The 5656-nt window shown below is 45.8% G+C and overlaps 1 pseudogene; it reads left to right on the top strand.

The window, feature by feature from the left end:
• Positions 1–393: 393 nt before the first annotated feature.
• On the top strand, positions 394–5313 carry LOC115830642 (annotated as a pseudogene).
• The last annotated feature ends 343 nt before the right edge of the window (positions 5314–5656 follow it).

Genomic DNA, 5656 nt, shown 5'->3' with positions numbered 1-5656 from the left:
ACACCAGATTCATTAGCTTTGTAAGTCACTTCAAGATTTATTTTAGGTGAAGCCTTGTGCTGCTTTAAGCATCATGTAACGTTGAACATTCTAGGAATCTGCTATCTTCTAGCCTAGAATGTGAGTTAAAGAACAGTTCAGGTGAACGGCAAAGAATAGTGATTAATAAAAAGGCCTTATAGGCAAGTATGAAGACCTGTCTTCCTCATCTACTATGTTTTTGCACAGTCACATCTACGTTTTTCTGGTCCCAGGTGGTTTCTGTGGGCACAAAGAGATGTAAGACAGGGAGGTAAGGGCAGCCACCATGGGCCTTTCAATGAATTCCATTTCTCTTGGGTTCACCAAGCCGAAGGTGAAGTGGGATGTAAGCAGGGTAGAGGATCCAGAGGTATGAGAGCTGGCATAGAGCCGGCGTGTTCATCCACTCGGTAAGGGACTTTGAGCCCATGGGTGCTGAGAACTCTTTGCTCTACCTGGGACCCCAGGTAGAGGTAATGGGACTCATTCCTGCTCCCATGGAGCTCATTTTAGTGGGAGAAATGCACTATTCAAGAACTGATTTGAATAGATTGCAGTTAGAGCTGCAATAGAGATACACACAGGGCATCGAAAAACGCTGCATTTCTTTCTGTAATGTTTAAGTCTCAGAATCAAGGATAGAATTTCAAGAGATTCAAGATGACATTGGACAAATCCTTTTTATTTTACAGTTAAAGCTGAAGTTAAGAGACTGAAGTGATTTTATCAAGGCTACATCAATAATTAATAACTGAGCCAAAACATAGAGGCCAATGTTGTTGAAATGGTCAGTGGTCACACTTAAGCCTAATGAAGCAAAGTTTTTGAAAAATTAGGGCCCATAAAATCAGCTTACACATGTAAGATGACCTGTGTCTTACCTGTGTGTGAATACTTGCCTGTTGACCATTTACTATCTGTCCCTGCACAACACAAAACACCTTAAGGTGTCTTACTAAAGAGAACTGGGTTCTATCCCCAAAATGTTCTTTAGTTGTTCCCACTCTCCCGGGACTTATAATTCATGCCTGGGAGTGCTTGGTAACACAGATTTGACAACCAGGCAGCTAATGCAATGAGGCCCTTCAAGGGCCTGAGGTGGGAGATGTTCTTCTCCTTCCATTGTGGAGGCCAGGACAACGCTCCCGGGAAGGAAAGAGAACACTTTGACCCTGAATGTGTTCTTATTATAGAAGCCTTCTATTCTGGAAGTGCTACTTTTATTTTGTAGCTAAAATGATCAAAGAAAATAAAATAAGTGGTGTTAGAAACACATTTACAAAAATAAATAGAATTTTCAATCAGTTTACTCAGATTTCTTCAAGTACTACTAATAAAAACATATCTTTTGTTTCTAATGCTCTTATTTCTTGCCAATGGGAAAGATAAAAACACTGACATGCCCACCCACTGTGGCAAATGTCGTATTATTTCTGTGATTGATGGACATGGCGCCATGGGAATGAGGATGGGGCTATTGATTGTCAACAAATATTTATGGAAGATCTGATACTTTCTAGACATTGTGGGTGCAGAAACCCATAAAATGACCTTGTTCTCAGCACCTTATTACATGGCTGAATAGAAAAGACAGCAAATACCCAGAAATTAGTAATAAACACCCAGAGTTCGAACCTGCAGAGAGCTATAATGGTGCCACTGCACTCCAGCCTGGGTGACAGAGTGAGACCCCATCTCCAAAAAAAAAAAAAAAAAAAAAGAAAAGAAAAAATAATTAAGTGTCCAAAGACAATAGGTGGAGTCTGTGAGAGTTAGAGGAGTCTGGCTCCCGGATGAGGGGAGCAATTAGCGGGTAGTTCCTGGAGGAAGAGCTGGGCTGGGGTGAACTGAAACACACATGAATTTTAGTGATTGCTGAGAAAGGCAATAGTGTTCATGGCACTCACAAGGACAGGGCAGGGATCCTTAGATGATAAAAAGACAGACAGGGAGTTGAGAGCTTTCAGACTATTTCAGGTCTCATATGGGCTAAGCCGGCTTCCACAGGGCTGGGGCGACCCACACGAAGCCTGTTACTTACCTCTGCCTATGGTGGACTTTGCTAGTAGTGTCCATGGCATTTTATGGACTAAGGAGAACTATTTATGGTGGCTCACAGTGGCCTACTCTCGAAGGGTAGAAACACCCTCCACAGGTAAACACAACTTCAGGTTCTCTTGAGAATGCTCTTCTTCCTGAGATCTGATTTTTCCTTTTTTTTTTTTTCTGCCATCTCATGTGGTCATCAGCAGCTAATTTACATTAACAGATATGTCTGTTGTCTCAGGCCTTGTTTGGAGACCTGAGACTGCAATGGAGAACCAAACAGATGGGGTCTCTGTTCTCCAGCAGCCCCCGGGCGTGCTTCCCAATCTCCTCTGATGACATCTCTTCCTCTGCCTGCTCTTAAAAGCAGCTGTTCCTTATGGGCCTGTCCTCTACATACGGATCCTTTCTCTACATACGCTCCCTTTGTGGCCTCTTCTACTTGGATGCCATCAGTTAACAACCTTGCAGAGATTCCCCAAGTAGCCACTGTAGCGCCAAACTCTCTCCTGAGCTCTGGCCAACAGTCTCCACCTGTCCTCCCAACCTGCTCCTGTCTTAGATGGGTCACTGCTCTGTGAGTAGCACCCCACCCCCACCCCTGGTCCAGCGATAGCCAAGAGAGGCCCGTCCCGCTCGGTGCCTCCCTCTTCCCTTTTCTGCACCCCCCACTCCTATTCAGTTCAACCCTCAAACTCCTCCTCTTATTTCCTCTTCTCCACCCCTGCCTTACAGTCGTCTTGTTCAGGTGCAGATCATCTCTCTCCTGGATTATTCCAAGTGGCTCCCACCAGACTCCCTGCTACCGGTTTTACTGTCTGCAATGCAGTCCTCTCATTGTCAATAAAAGTAAACTTTCTATAAAGGCAAGCCTGACCACGCCCCCTCCCTCCGTAATGTTTTCAGTGGCTGCCGACTGCCCTTAGGAAACAGCTCCACCTCGCTCAGAGGAACTTTGTCGACCTGCTGGTGCTCCCACACCCCCTGGCCCACCTTCCGCAAGTCACTCGCTGCTGAACTGCTCCCACCACGTAGGGACCCTGAACTGCTCTCACAGTGGAGCCCTCCCAGTTCTCTGTGACTGAGGAAATGCACACAATGTGTCTCTCTCCTTGATGGACTTCTCTCCATTTGGGCCACAGCAGAGCCTTTCCTAACATTCTGGACTAGGCTAGTTGGGTTGGCTCAGGGCTTGCTTGAGGCTGATATCGCCCTTGCAGGACTGCCTGTCTAGTGTCTCTTTTACCTGATAGGGCATGAGTTCTTGGAAGCCACCATCTGAGTCTGGTTTCAGTTTTGATTTTTCCTTTTCTCATCTGTATCTGCAACGCATAGATGAATTAGGAATAGTAAATTAGAGTCTGGATTTGAATCCAGGTCCATTTGACTCTCAATTTGTGTTTCCTTTACCACATTCCTGTTTTCTCTAAGTTAACTTCACACTAATTAGAAAAGTAGGCCGGGTGCGGTGGCTCACGCTTGTAATCCCAGCACTTTGGGAGGCCGAGGCGGGCGGATCACGAGGTCAGGAGCTCGAGACCATGGTGAAACCCCGTCTCTACTAAAAATACAAAAAAATTAGCCGGGCATGGTGGCGGGCGCCTGTAGTCCCAGCTACTCGGAGAGGCTGAGGCAGGAGAATGGCGTGAACCCGGGAGGCGGAGCTTGCAGTGAGCTGAGATTGCGCCACTGCACTCCAGCCTGGGCAACAGAGCGAGACGCCGTCTCCAAAAAAAAAAAAAGAAAAGTAAATATTTTTTTCTGAATACTATCCAGAAGGGAGACTAATTGTCCTTTATAGATTTTTTCCCCAGATGTTCTGCTTGTAGACTTTGGCTAATATAGTTCTATCTTGTGTCTTTTTCTTTTCTTTTTTTATTGTGTGTGGGGCAGGTATATGCTATAGATATGAATTCTTGAGGCCATTTTGCATCTCCACGTGGAGCACCTAATCTCAGCTGTTCTACCTGAGACCCCTCGAGTGCCAACCCTAGTGATACAGACTGGAGACAGGGAAATACTGGGTAGAAAAAAGAAGTTCCCTGGCAAAGGCCCCACCCCCAAGCTTGGAAACCCATGGCCCTAAATGAGAACAGGCACTCCTATTTTTGCTCCCTAAAATAGGCCTGCCATGTCCCCAAACCCCAGGCTCCATGAGGGGACAAACAGAAGAGCAGAAGAATGGCAGAATGGTGCAGCATAAAGAAGAGAAAGAGTGTCTGAATGCTGAGAGGATTTTGGCTGGGGACAGTTGGAGACAAGATTGGCCACTGGGCAGCCAAACCCCAGAGGAAGATCATCTTCCCACTCCATCCCCTTTCCAGCTCCCTATCCATCTCACTGAGAGCCACCTCACCACTCAATAAAAACCCCACATTCATCCCTGAGTCTGTGTGTGACCTGATTCTTCCTGGATGCAGAACAAGGACCCAGGTACCAAGAGGGCACTGAGTTAGTTAACATGTAAGCCATCTGCGAACTGCAAAGCTTAAAGAGTGCACTGTGACAAATGCCCACTTGGGCTTCAGGAGTCTCAGGCTACCACCCCTGGATGCTGCTGTGGCGTCAGAGCTCAGGGGCTCTGGCCCTGGCTCCTGCACCTGCTCGTCTGTGTGCTCCCCCTCCCATAGGGGTTGGAGTGTGCATGGTGGCCAAATAGACGAGCCACATCCCTGTCATGTCCTGCAAGGTGGATCAGGGAACTCTCCCATTTCACTAGTCCCTCTTGCTGCCCCTTTTCCTCTCCAGCAATTTGAAAGCAACAATCATGAACCAGGGAAAGCTCAGCCGACTGCAGGCACCAGTGTGCATTGGTGAGAAAGCAACTGCTTGCTGAAGGAAGAAGGTAGTCCATAGAACAGCTGCAGCAGATTAGAAAAAACTTCAGCTCTCCTTAAAGAAGTTAGGAGTAAACACTATCTCTGGTACTGAAGAGGTGAATATGTTTACAAACCAATGAACAGCAATCCACTTTAGCAGCCCTAAAGGTCAGGTATCTCTGGGAACACTTTCACCACGATAAGCCATGCTGGGACAAAGCTGCTGAAAGAAATGCTACCAGCTGGTTTACCATTGTAAACCAGCTTGGTGCAGACTGACTAGTTTAAGGAGACTGGCTGGAGCTCCACCAAACTATCTGTAGATGGAAAAGCACCACTTGCTGCTGGAGAGGACGATGATGATGATAATGAAGTTCCTGATCTTGTGGAGAATTTTGATGAGGCTTCCAAGAATGAGGCAAAGTGAATTGAGTCAACTTCTAAAGAAAATAGAAGTTGAAGAAGTTACTGGGAGCTGCTATTTTATATTATGACTGCTTTTCAAAATTGTTTATGGATCTCATAAAATCTAAATCTATAATATTTTTAAGCCCAAGTCCCTTGGATACTGCAGCTGTTTTTAGTTTTTGCTTACACACAATTCATTCTTTGCAGCTAATTAAGCGAAAAAACCTGGGAATAAAGTTTGAAACAAAGATTAATAGAGTTCTTCGCCTAATTAAAAAAAAAGAAGTGAGTTCTTGAGTGTGAAGTGTTTTAGTTTTCGTGGTCTCTGCTCATTTTCAGTGCCAGCCTCACTTTCGTCCATG

This window comes from Nomascus leucogenys, chromosome 16 (genome assembly GCF_006542625.1).
Source record: "Nomascus leucogenys isolate Asia chromosome 16, Asia_NLE_v1, whole genome shotgun sequence".
NCBI classification, from domain to species: Eukaryota; Metazoa; Chordata; class Mammalia; order Primates; family Hylobatidae; genus Nomascus; species Nomascus leucogenys.
The sequence above is the reverse complement of the archived record's forward strand: the minus strand, read 5'-3'. Positions and strand labels throughout refer to the sequence as shown.